The following is a 13,212-nucleotide window of genomic DNA, read 5'->3' as shown; positions in this document are numbered from 1 at the left end:
GTGGCGGACAACCCTTGGTACTAACGTGTCTGGAAACCCTCACATTAAGGAGGCGCCACGTCCTCCCCAGAGGCATATGGTTCCTAGCAACTTTCCACAATACTCTCGGAACTGCTTCGGACCATACAACTACCAAGTCCGAGAAAAAGGCAGAGAATCTATCTGAACGCAGGACCGAAATCAATACTGCAACTCTAGTTGAGCAGAGGCCGCTGCCGACAGTGTGGATAACTAAAGCTGTAGGCGCTTCAATTTGATGACCGCAATGACCTTCGGGAAGACCTGTAACCATTTCAATCCCCTAACACCTCTACAGGAGACATCTGCTTGAGTGAAGCCCAAATTCAGCCCACCAGGGCAGTAAGAGGCCCTCTGGGCCGCCCAGTAAATATAGAAATAACCGACCAATCAAACTGATGGTCTACGAACACCTAAAAAAAGGGATGAGATGGAATCAACAAGTTAGCACATGTGGTCGTATGTATCGCCTAGAACAATGGGACTTCCATCTACCTAACCTTTTAACGTAGTTTTCTGGCATACCCGCCGCATCAGCCATTGTGGCTGCACCGCTTCTGAACGAATGTGTCGCGAATTCCAACAGGGGGCGCCGACCGCCGACAGGCACACTTCTTAAACACCGCCGAAAATTTATATTTTGATAAAGGAGATCCCTCCTGGTGTTAACAAAAAAACTAGGACCGGGGGGGACGAATTGACATATAATTCTTACCAGCCTCAACCGGGCAGAAAGAGGCATCTAGGCTGAAAATGGACAACCATATACCTTCGCCAAAGACCTCCATCTTGGAACGGTGAACCCGCAATTTAATAGAATCCTATAAAGCGACCACGTCGTCTAACAATAAATCCGAAGGGCGCGCGTGAGATTCCGATACCAACTCGCTCACTCAAAGGGCGCAGAAAAATGTGAGCGAAAAAGAGCATATAAACAAACGCGTCTCGAAAGGAGACACACAAACCGAAGATGAAGCGTCGACTAGCCGGCGAAGAAGATGGTAAGACACGGGCCGGCGCACATTCGTAGTACGATGTTCTTTTTTCCATCCTTTCAATAATTGAGAAAAAATAAAACATTTAAACTAGCTTAAAGGCGAAGGCTATGCCCGACAGGTGTTTATGTACCGCAACTGCGGATAAACCTTTTCTTCTGAGCAAACACATATATTCTAACGTGATTTCATAACATGACTAAGGAGAAAGTAAATCATTAACTTAAGCACATGAGAGCCATTCGACCCAGGCCTTACTGTGACAATTCCATGTAGATAAAGCAACAGAATTCTGTAGGAGCGATTTCAGCTGTTCCCCGGAAGGTCCCACAGGAAAGGAGGGCAAGGGCATCCTACTTGGTCCGCCAGAGGATGCAAGTCCCTAAAACGAAGCCACTGAAAACGAGACAGTGTATCAGCAACATTAACAGTGTATTTTTACGGCCAGCGGTCAGGGTCTCTGAAGTCAGTCGTATAGACTAATTACTGGGCAGAGTGTCAGGGGCCAATCTTTTGGTTACTGAACATGTGATCGCTGTGACAACCAATCACAGCGATCACATGTATTTCAATGTAAAATATAGTGTGAACGCAATCGTGTGCACACAGCCCTGTGCCCATGCTGTTACCAACAGCTCTGGGCATTGGGCAGAGTATCAGGGACCAATCAGATGGTCCCTGAACATGTGATCTCTGTGAAAACCTATCACAGCGATCACATTTGTTTTTATTTTGACATTTCTGGCAGCAAATCTCCTGCCTCTTTTCTTCTCCTCACACATTGTTTCAGTGTGAGAAAAGAGACTTAGAGAGAATTGCTGCCAGAAGAATACTGTGGGGGAAAAAAATGCAGTGTTACACATCAATACACTCTTTGTATAGATAGATTTCTATCTACAGTATCTATACAACCTATCCATCTATCTTTCGTTCTATATACCTACCTTTCTATCTCAACTATAATATTAGAATAGGCAGGTAGGGAATATATAATTTTATATATATATATATATATATATATATATATATATATATTATATAGATCAATAGCGGTTTATTTTTTTTTGTTATCAGTAGTGTAGATATATATATATATATACATCCAAGAAAAGAGAAAGTGAAGCAGCACTTGAAAAAAAATGGATTTATTTGTCCAACATCAGACTACAACGTTTCACCTTCTCTATGAAGGGATTTTTAAGCTTGAACATGCCTTCATAGAGTAGGTGAAACGTTGTGGTCTGATGTTGGACAAATAAATCCATTTTTTTTCTGAGTGCTGCTTCACTTTCTCTTTTCTTGGATGTGTAGTACATAAGGAGAGGTCACTTTTGCAGCTTAGCACCGGCCTAGTCAGGCTCTCAAACACAGTGCTGCTCCAATCCTCTGTTTTTTGCATATATATATATATATATATATATATATATATACATATACACCAGTTAGTTTGTGTGTGTGTATATATATATATATATATATATATATATATATATACACACACATATTTAGATACACCTATATATATATATATATATATATATAATCGGTTTGAAAAAAATGAAAAAATTTAATTAAAAGAATTGTTTGTTTAGTGTTAGTGACATTATGGCGAGGAAGTTATTTAGCGCAGAGGATGCATACGCCATGCTGTGGTCAGAGTCTGAGACCGCATCAGAGATGGCGTCAGAGATGGGACCTGTTTTAGGCAGTGATGATGATAGCGTCACTTCAGGTTCATCTTCAGGGGATGTTATCCCTGACGCAGTAGAAACAGCGGAACATGGAAGCGCAGGGCCAAGTAGCGCTGTAGCACAGGACAGCCTGGTACCTCCAGTTCAGGCTCTTGTATGGGCACCTGCTCCATCTTTTGGGCCTAGAATCAACGGATTTACTGCCACTCCTGGCATAACTGTGGACAATACAAATTTTGTCCAAATGGATTACTTCCATTTATTTGACGACTTCCTAAATATCATTGTCCACTAAACAAATTTATGGCGCTCAGTATATAAGGCAGAAACCTTCATTCACCCATGCCAGAGATTTTTTTGGGACTCACCCTAAATATGGGTATTATAAAAAAGCCCTCCATTAGGTCTTACTGGTCAACAAGACCCGCCCAAGCCACCCCAGTGTATTCTGCAGTAATGCCCAGGTCTCGTTATGAAACAATAATGAGGTTCCTCCACTTCAACCACAACGCACAGGCCCCCCCAAGTAGCAATGCAAACCGTGATCGGTTGTTCAAAATAAGACCGCTAATAAATTCCCTCAATAATTTATTTCAGCAACTCTACACCCCTGAGCAGAATGTAAGTGTGGACGAATCCCTCCTCAACTTCCATGGAAGACTAAGCTTTCGCCAATATCTATCTTCCAAAAGGGCAACACATGGCGTTAAGATTATAAATTGTGTGAAAGCGGGTCAGGATATACTACCGCCTTCAGAATTTATGACGGGTGGGACCGCTCAATAAATGTTCCTGGATGCCCCCCTGATCTTTTCACCAGCAGTAAAATTCGGTGGGAGATAATGCAGCCTCTGCTTCACGAGGGGTACCACCTGTACTGTGACAATTTTTATTCGAGTGTGCCCCTGTTTAGGCATTTTCATGCTGCAAAGACCGGGGCATGTGGTACCATGCACAAAAACCTAATTGGTTTTCCGCAGCAATTAGTGGGGAAACGCATGGTAAAGGGGGACTCCTGTGCTTATGCATCTGAGGAATTGCTGGCGGTCAAGTACAGGGATCGCAAAGATGTATATGTGCTAAGCACGATTCATACCGCAGGAACAGTGGCAGTGAGGGAAAGGGGGCAACATCGGACAAGCACAAACCGTGTCTGAATATAACAAGTAAATGGGGGGTGTGGATTTAAGCGACTAGGTTTTACAGCCCTATTTAGTGAAACGCAGAACAAAAACCTGGTACAAAAAAAGTGGCCATTTATCTTCTACAGGTGGCCATCCACAACTCATTTGTGGTCTATAAAAAAAACAGAGGCAGAGACACATACCTGGATTTCCAGGAGAAAATTATTGAAGGCCTCATATTTGACGTTCAGGACACCAGAGAATGCCCCCAGTCTGAGGATGTCAAACAATTGACTGAAAGACATTTTATCACATTCCCCCAACACCAACTAGAAGAAAACCCCCAGAAAAAGTGCCGCGTCTGCAGAAAAGACGGGCACCGCAAAGATTCCCGATATTTCTGTCCCTCACAACCAGGCCTGTGCATTCACCCATGTTTTTAAAAATACCACACTGTTCTGAATTATTCGATTTTAGTTAATTAGTTGAAAATGTATTCGCCCTACATTACATTTTTCAAATGATTTTACTACAAGGGTGAGGGAGGGAATGGGTGTGGGGGTGGATGTCATGTTTGAATATTTTCTAAAGTTCATCTCCATGAGAGCTCCATTTGCATAAACCTGCAATTTCTTATTTTAAGAAACCCAAAAAATAAAAATACCCCTAGATGAATACTTTTGGGATCTCTGCTTCAAGAGCAGATATTTTGAAAGTGTTATAGAAACTCTGTTGAGTTTTGTAAAGCTTTGAAAAAAAGTGATTTGTGAAATAAGGTTCTTCGATCGTAAGCCCTTCTACATCTTTATGTGATAAATAAGGCCCACATATTTGGTATCCCCATGTACAGGAGAAGTGGCAGAATGTGAAAGGAGATGAATTTTGTCCGTGGTCTATACTGTGTGTACACCCCTTGAAGAAAACCTTGTGGGGGTCTACTTGTGCAAATTAAGTCAGTTATGGGGTGTTTCTAATGTTTGAGCAGCATTAGGCCCCCCCAAAAAACAGTATGCTGCTATAAAATCAAGTACAGAATTCCTGGACCGAAAAGGCCAAAAAGCCTCTTTTTATGCCAAGCCCTGGCACATGCCAGCACAGTGAATAAAGCACACATATTTGGTATCCCCATGCACGGGAGAAGTGGAAGAATGTGAAAGGAGATTAATTTTGTCCGTGGTCTATACTGTGTGTGAAAAATGCTGGCATAAACTGACGCATTTGCTAAAAAAAATGCTCATTTTATTTTGATCCATCTTATTCAAGAAACTTTCAGAAGAAAACTGGACTTTCTAAAAATATGATAAACCCCTTGAAGGAAACCTTGTGTGAATGTAGTCATTTATGGGGTGTTTCTTATGTTTCAGCAGCATTAGGCCCCCCAGAAAACTGTATGCTGCTATAAAATCAAATGCAAAATTCCTGGACCAAAAAGCCTCCTTTTATGCCAAGCCCTGGCACATGCCCGCACAGTGAATAAGGCACATATATTTGGTATCCCCATGCACGGGAGAAGTGGAAGAATGTGAAAGGAGATGAATTTTGTCCGTGGTCCATACTATGTGTGAAAAATGCTAGCATAAACTGACGCATTTGCTAAATACTTGAATTTTTTTCCAATTTTGCCCACTTTAGAGAAAAAAATAAAAATGATGTATACTGACAAATGCCATTAAAACAAAGCCCTATCTGCCCTTTAAAAAGAGTGTAAAATTCAAAGATGAACTTTATTCACCTGCAGAGTTTTAATCATCTAAAGAAGCGCATAGCAAAATTGTGACATTTTCTCTGGTCATTTAGCTGTAAAACAGCCTAGTCCTTAACCGGTTAAGTACACCCGAACCATTACATGCCCTGGAAACCAAATCAACTGACAAGCATCTCAACACTAAATGCCTAAGCAATGCTAAAACTGGAATTGAGCTAAACGTCAGTTTGTTAATAGAAAACACTGTACTCTCATTGTCTGACCAGAAAAGTATTCGCCATCTCCGTACCCCATAGCTCAACCGCTACCACGATGGGAAATAATTCTAACAAAGTAAGATTTTTTTGTTAATCCCTGATCAATCCAATCCGATGACCAATGACAAGCTGACCATTTTTTACCGAAGATTGCCCCGTAACCATGGGAACCAGCCGCATCCCTGTACAATTGTAAGTCAGCATTACCGAATTCTTGCTCTGGGAAACAAGATATACCTTCATAAGAATAAAGAAAAGTCTGCCACATTCTCTAAATTGTCTTTTAATATTTTGCCCATGGGAAATATACGACAGGCTAAAGCCAGCTGGCCCGGTAAAGCTTGAAGATCTTTTAGCATAATTTTGGACAATAAAATCCCCTTTTGTACCACCGAAAGCAATCTGTCTAACTTGTCAGCTGCTTAGGGTAATCACCATGCTGTTTGTGTTTATTTTTATACCTAAAAAGGACAGGCATAAAGTCGGGCCTTCAGTTTTATCCTCGGCTAAAGGACACCAAATATGGACATGAAAAAAACTGAATGAATCCAGGAGTGTATTGACACACAGATTCATTCCACTGGCCGATGAACAAAAAAGCATCTAAAAATCTTTTTCTAAAACAGTTTTCAGCATAACAAAAATTTCATCCCCGCCACTGAAGGCATTTTTGTTCCAAGCCTGGATACAAGACAACTCACCACTTGGATGCAAAGGAGGCTGTACATCAGGAGCCAGAATAGTAGGCAGCGGAGGGATAATGGCACCTGCAGTCGCTGCCGCAGTAGACGTTTCTTGCCGACTCCGACCTCCTGATCTGCTTCTCCGCCCACGTCTCCAACTCCCATGTGAACGCCTGTTACGTCCATGATGGAATATGTAAGATGACGACGATGAAGCACGGTACACTGACCGGACCCTACGAGAGCCCCAGGAGTGCCATCTATGGTCTCCGCTATGGGAGCAGTATCTATCTACTTTCGGTAGATCCCTTGAATGCGATCGCCTATGGGATCTGTAACTATCTCTGCAACGATGCTCTACAGATTGTTCAGACCGGAATCAAACTGTGTATCGATCCTCCTATGGCGCTACCAGCATGCGCAGGATCTAATGAACTCTACATGAGGTCTATATCTGCATTACATTATTGTAGTATGAGGTGTACCAAGGACACAATCGAAAAAATCCTCAGCACTATCCACCACATCATCATCAACTCCTGTATTAACAAGTGGAGTTGTATTCATGGCCAGCGCTGAGGGGATTGCAGTAGCAGTGCTGGAAAATTGGGGGGCGGCACTCCTGTCGAACCACCTGGAAAGCCTGCCAGGAGGCCGAGCAGGCTGAACATTAACAGCCTCCTGTGCTGTGTGGCCCTGCCGTATGTTTGCAGCCACCATTGAAGTATTGGGAGGGGGAGGGGAACTGACCTCACTCTGCAGAGGCCGTGTGAGGGCTATGGATGAAGACTCCAGCGTGGCGACGGCAGACACCTGACGCCGGCCGCGAGTCACACTAACTCCTTTTCCACGCCGCTCACTTGAGCCAGCTGGGAGCTGCGAAGCATCTGCTCTACGGGGCTCAGACGAGCTGGCGGGCAGCACTGCCTTGCCGGCCACACATTTGCAGGGTCATTAGCCAGAGCAGAACCACCTATAAGGAGTGGTGTAAGCCATGCAGAAACTTCATTAGCTAGCTTGTCCCTCAACAGATCCATCATTGCATTGTCCGCCATTATCAATCTAAGGGTAACTCCTCTGATACTAACAAAGATAGGGAAGAGGTTTCTCTTCCTTAGCAGGGGGGCTGGAAAGAGGATTAGTGAGGGGGAACATCTTAAAGGAAAGGTGTTGAGAAAAAAAATAATTATATCAATTTCCTTTTAGGGTTTTATTAAAATAAATTTTATTTATTTGTGTGTTTGTGTTTTACTTTTTTTTTTTTCTAACTTTTACTTCACTATGGGGGCTGCCATGTTTTTTTTCATCTCTGTGTGTGTCGATTAATGACACATACAGACATGGAATACGGCACATACATCCCCATAGAGAATGCGAACGGGAGCCGTTCGCATTCACTATGGTGAACGCCATCTGTGTGGGAACGGAGCATTCGCCACTCCCACACAGTCCAAATGGAAGGTCTTTGGCCGAGCGACATCCGGTGCCATTTTCTTGTGGACCGGAAGCCGCGGCCGGACAGTAAGATGACTAGTTCCGGTCGCGGCTTGCGGACATGTGTTCAGAAGCGAGCGGAAGGAGCGGAGGGAACGGCGGCGGCAGGAGCAGGTAAGTCATGTTTGTGTATGTTTCGCGTTATAACCACTGTATGTAAGCCTACTACACTGTGTATTCGCTCAAAAAATGGCGGCACACAGTGTAGGAGGTTTAAACATTCAATCCCCTCCTTTCTCCTGGCACTAGCCAGGATAAAAGGAGGGGCGATTGTTTGAGGACGTTAGAGCGAGTGTGTATTTTCAAATTTTGCAGCATAAAGCAATGTGGTTGCTTTACCACATGCCAATGCTGCAATTTTGGGAATTGCTCCCTCTAGTGACCAGCACAGGGAAATGTTATAAATTAGAATCTAATTTATATTTCCTGACTCGTGAAAAAATTAAAAAAATTAGAACAATGTCTAATCATGTATATACTAACTGTTTAACTTAAAAAAAAAAAAAAAAAAAATAATAATAATTCTAGCGACAAATTCCCTTTAAATTGATCAAACCATAAGACCACCCCCTGCATGTGACTGGTGACCAGCCAATTGACTTAAGACACTCAGAAGGATACATTTTGGGAAATCCCTTAAAGGGACATTGTCCTACAGTCAGTGACTCCCTGGCTTCTTTAGCCCGGGAGCCATGGATGCATGTACTGTATGTCTGAGTGTTGGGGCTTATACACACATTGCGGTTTTGTTTAAATTTTGTTTGTGTCGCAAGTTTTGCAAAACTGTGGTAAACTGGGATAAACTGGGATAAAATAGTTTGTAAATAGGCCCTAATACTGATGTTTTTAGGCATTAAAGATATGCTATCCCTGACATTTGATGGTGGGAGTGTGATCGGTGGGACTTCAAACAACTGTCAGAACAGGGGACTATTGACACTTACTTTTGTCATGTGCATGAATGGGGAATGACAGAAACAGATGTCAAAGGACTGTCGTTCTGACAATTATGGGGTCGATCCCAGCATCGGACTCTCACTAAATAAGCATATATGGCATTTTCTGTAGATTTATTGTACTTAAATTGTAGTGTGTGTGGCTGCATTAACTGTAGTGGTGGTGGGTAGCCGCAATAATTGTACTGGTGGCGGGGGGCGGCATTAATTGTATTGGGATGGGTAGCGGCATAGTCCAAGCCAAAACTAGGAATGAAACAAAAACACGAAAAGTATAAGGGAAAGACTTGCACCTCTTCCACGGTTTTCAGTGGTGCCACCACCTCCTGCACTATAATTGAACCTGTGTCTACACAATTACACGCATAAGCATTGAATGGCAGGGCCACGCCATACCATCCAGTGCCTTCCAATGACATATGCGCCATGTCATTGCCAGTCAGCCCCTTTCAATGACGCAAGCGGCGCGATGACATTGTGTCGTTTGCTTCGTTGAAAGACGCTGCTTGGCAGGGCAGAATGACTTGCCCTGCCACTCAATGCCTTTTACGGATGCAAGCGGTGCGATGACCTAATCGCGCCGCTTGCATCGTTAAAAGGTGCCGAGTGGCTGGGCAACTCATTCTGCCCTGCCAATCAGCATCTTTCAACTACACAAGCGGCGTGATGAGGTCATCGCGCTGCTTGCGCTGTTCAGCCCCAGAAGACCTGCTCAGAAGAAAGCAGGCCTACATTGCAAGTGGACGGAGCGGGAATTGGATGAGGTGAGCATGTAAAGTTTTTTTTCTGTTAAAAGTGTGAGGGGCTATATATGGAGCACTATCTACAGAGGGCCTATATTTGGAGCACTATCTACAAGGGGGCTATATGTTGGGTACTATCTACAAAGGGGCTATATGTGGAGCACTATCTACAGGGGGGCTATATGGGGAGCACTATATGTGGGGCTACTATCTACAGGAGGATCTCTGGTGCCACTATCTATAGGGGGCTCTAGGTGGGCACTATGTATGTGGGGAACTGCCTACAGGGGGCACCATGTATGTGGGGCACTGTCTACAGAGGGCTCTACGGGGGGCCACTATCTACATGGGGCACTGTGTGTCTGTATGTGTGTGAATGCGTGTGTTTGTGTGTGACAGTGTATGGTGCTATTATAATCAGGGATACAGTGTATGGTGCTATTCTAATTAGAGGTGCAGTGTATAATTCTATTATATTTAGGGGCATAGTGTGTGGTACCATGAAAATGTTATCTTCGTTTATAGGTGCAGAAATGTTTGAAAAGTGAGAAGTTGAAGACATCTGAGCGGAAAACTGCAGAAATGGGCTGTGGCCGGGAGAAGTCACCATAGAGGTCTGGACCGAATGGAGAAGAAAAGAGAACAAGAAATAGAATCTGAAAAGATGTCACCTGTAAATCACTTAATGTAAAGGTTTATTATGCCTCTAATCAGTACTGTAGTCACTGAATGATCTGCAGCGAGATGATGGATGGTATGATTTTTTTTTGTATTACAGCAACTCCCAGCATATCCTTACCATTGTTCGAGCCATGCTGGGAGTTGTAGTATTATGCCGATATGGCAGGGGTTGCACTAAATTAAGCTGTATTTGTGCTGATACTGTATTCATGTACTGAGCTTTGTTCTGGTGCTGTATATATGTAAAACCACCGAAAAAGGCCATACTTACAAATGGACACAGCCAGGTCAGAAACGCTGATGAAGGAGTGAGCAGGTGCTTTAAATAATAATAGCCACTCCCACTCCCATTTGTAAGTATGGCCTTTTTCGGTGGTTTTGTATATGTCCCCTTGTTTTTATCGGTGCTGTGTATATGTACTGCGCTTTGTTCTGGTGCTGTATATATGTATGAGCTTGGTTATGGTGCTGTATATATGTAAGGAGCTTGGTTCTGGTGTTGTATATATGTACTGAGCTTGGGTCTGGTGCTGTATTTATGTATTGAGCTTTGTTCTGGTGCTGTATATATGTACCGAGCTTTGTTCTGGTGCTGTATATATGCACCGATCTTGATTCTGGTGCGTATTTATGTACCGAGATTGATTCTTGTGCTGTATATATGTACCTAGCTTTGTTCTGGAGCTGTATTTATGTACTGAGCTTTGTTCTGGTGCTGTATTTATGTACTGAGATTTGTTCTGGTGTTGTATTTATGTACTGCGCTTGGTTCTGATGTTGTATTTATGTACTGAGCTTGTTTCTGGTGTTGTATTTATGTACGGAGCTTGGTTCTGGGGATGCATATATGTATTGAGATTGGTTCAAAAGCTGTAATTATATAGGATATATTTATAATAACAAAATTGCAGGGCAGATAAAATTGTTTTCAATTCATTGTATATTTAATGGGAAGCTGTCTGGTAGTTTTAACCCCTTGAACCGCCACCATGCGATAATACATGACCTGAAAATATTTCCCAACATTCCCCTGTATGTTTTTTCAGATGCAGCAAAATCTATAAAACATATAAAACGCTACATGCTAAATACTCGTTAAAGGATCAAGGAGCGGAGCCGCTACCCTGAAGAGCCACATAGTCCTGCCTCCAAACCCACCTTTCCATGCTTGATTGACATCCCCCTGGCTGTTATACATCACTACCAGCTCGGAAGTGCCATTGCCTTGTACTACTTGGACATGCACCGTGCAGCGAGATGTACTCTGCCCGGCTTCACCACGCATCCGCAAGAGTTGGAGGAGGATGCTAGTGCTGTAGAACAGCCAGGTGGATGTCAATCAAAATCTGGGGGCGCCATTTAAATTTTTGCCTCAGGCAGCAGAATAGATAGAATCGGCCCTGCATGCATAGCTGATACGAATGTGACGGCGTTGTGCAGTGCAGAGCTTTGTAGCAATGAAGGGGAAGCAGCTCCACAGCCCCTCAAACAGTTGATCAGCACAGAGTGTTAAGAGTCGGACCCCCACCGATCAGATATTGATGGTCTATCCTAAGGATAGACCATCAATTTATTTAAAAAGATAACCCCTTTATTTGGGCACGGAATGGTAGCATTAACTGATTAATAATTGTATGGGGGTTATAATTCAGCACTGTATTGGGGTACTTAGTAGGCATTGTATGATGGAATTAATTGGGGGAAACCTTGAACCTCCACATTGACTGCGAGATATCAACTTTCGCTTGTGTGCTATTTACGCATATTGTATTTTTATTATTTTTGATGGAGTTATACATGAATTTGCACTAATGCCAATATCACAGTGTAATATCCTGCTATCTAAGGACATTTGCTTAAGATCGCCATGGAACTTAGCTTTAGGCCCCATGCACACGAACTTAAAAACGGGCCCATAGACTTCTATTGGCCAGGGGTACCTCCCCATATGCTTACGGGAAGGTGCCCGGGCCGTTGAAAAATATAGAACATGTCCAATTTTAGGCCGTAATTACGGGAGCGTTGCTAGGCGACGTCAGTGGATAGTCACTGTCCAGGGTGCTGAGTTAACTGATCGGCAGTAACTCTTTCAGCACCAGGGACAGTGACTACCGATCACAATATAAAATCAACGTGTAAAAAAAATAGAAGTTCATACTTACCCAGAACTCCCTGCTTCTTCCTCCAATCCAGCCTCCCGGGATGACGTTTCAGGCCATGTGACCGCTGCAGCCAATCACAGGCTACCGCGGTCACATGGACTGCCGCGTCATCCAGTGAGGTCGGGCTGGATGTCGAAAGAGGGACGCGTCACCAAGACAACGGCCGGGTAAGTATCAATTTCTTTTACTTTTACCTCGGAAAGGGCTGCCCCTTCTCTCTATCCTGCACTGATAGAGAGAAGGGGCTGCCGATTAGTGCAGTGCAATTTTGCAGCGAAAACGTGCCCGTAAATACGAGTGGAATACTGGTGACACCGGACCCGTATTTACGGGCACGGGTCTGTAAATACTGGTGCAATACGGGTCGAATACGTGTGACCAAGGACCCGTATTTACGGCAGTATTGCATGAGGTGTGCATGAGGCCTTAGGAGTACTTGGTTAAAATTTATTTTACTAGGGGGTGCGGCGCTTAGAATGATTGAGAAACACTGCTAAAGAGAAGACTTTGAGAAGACCACAAAAAAAAAAAAAAACACCCAGAAAATGTTGTGTTTTGAACAAAACGCCACTGAACTGAAAAACGCCACAAAAATGGCACATACCAAAATCATAGTATGTAGGCTTTTCAATAATTTACTATAGACTTTAAAGTGACATCTGACCTTAGCTTTTTAGACCTAAAAAAAAATGCTGTGAAAACG

The sequence above is a fragment of the Rhinoderma darwinii genome, chromosome 1, assembly GCF_050947455.1.
Source record: "Rhinoderma darwinii isolate aRhiDar2 chromosome 1, aRhiDar2.hap1, whole genome shotgun sequence".
NCBI lineage: Eukaryota > Metazoa > Chordata > Amphibia > Anura > Rhinodermatidae > Rhinoderma > Rhinoderma darwinii.
This window is presented reverse-complemented; position numbering follows the sequence as displayed.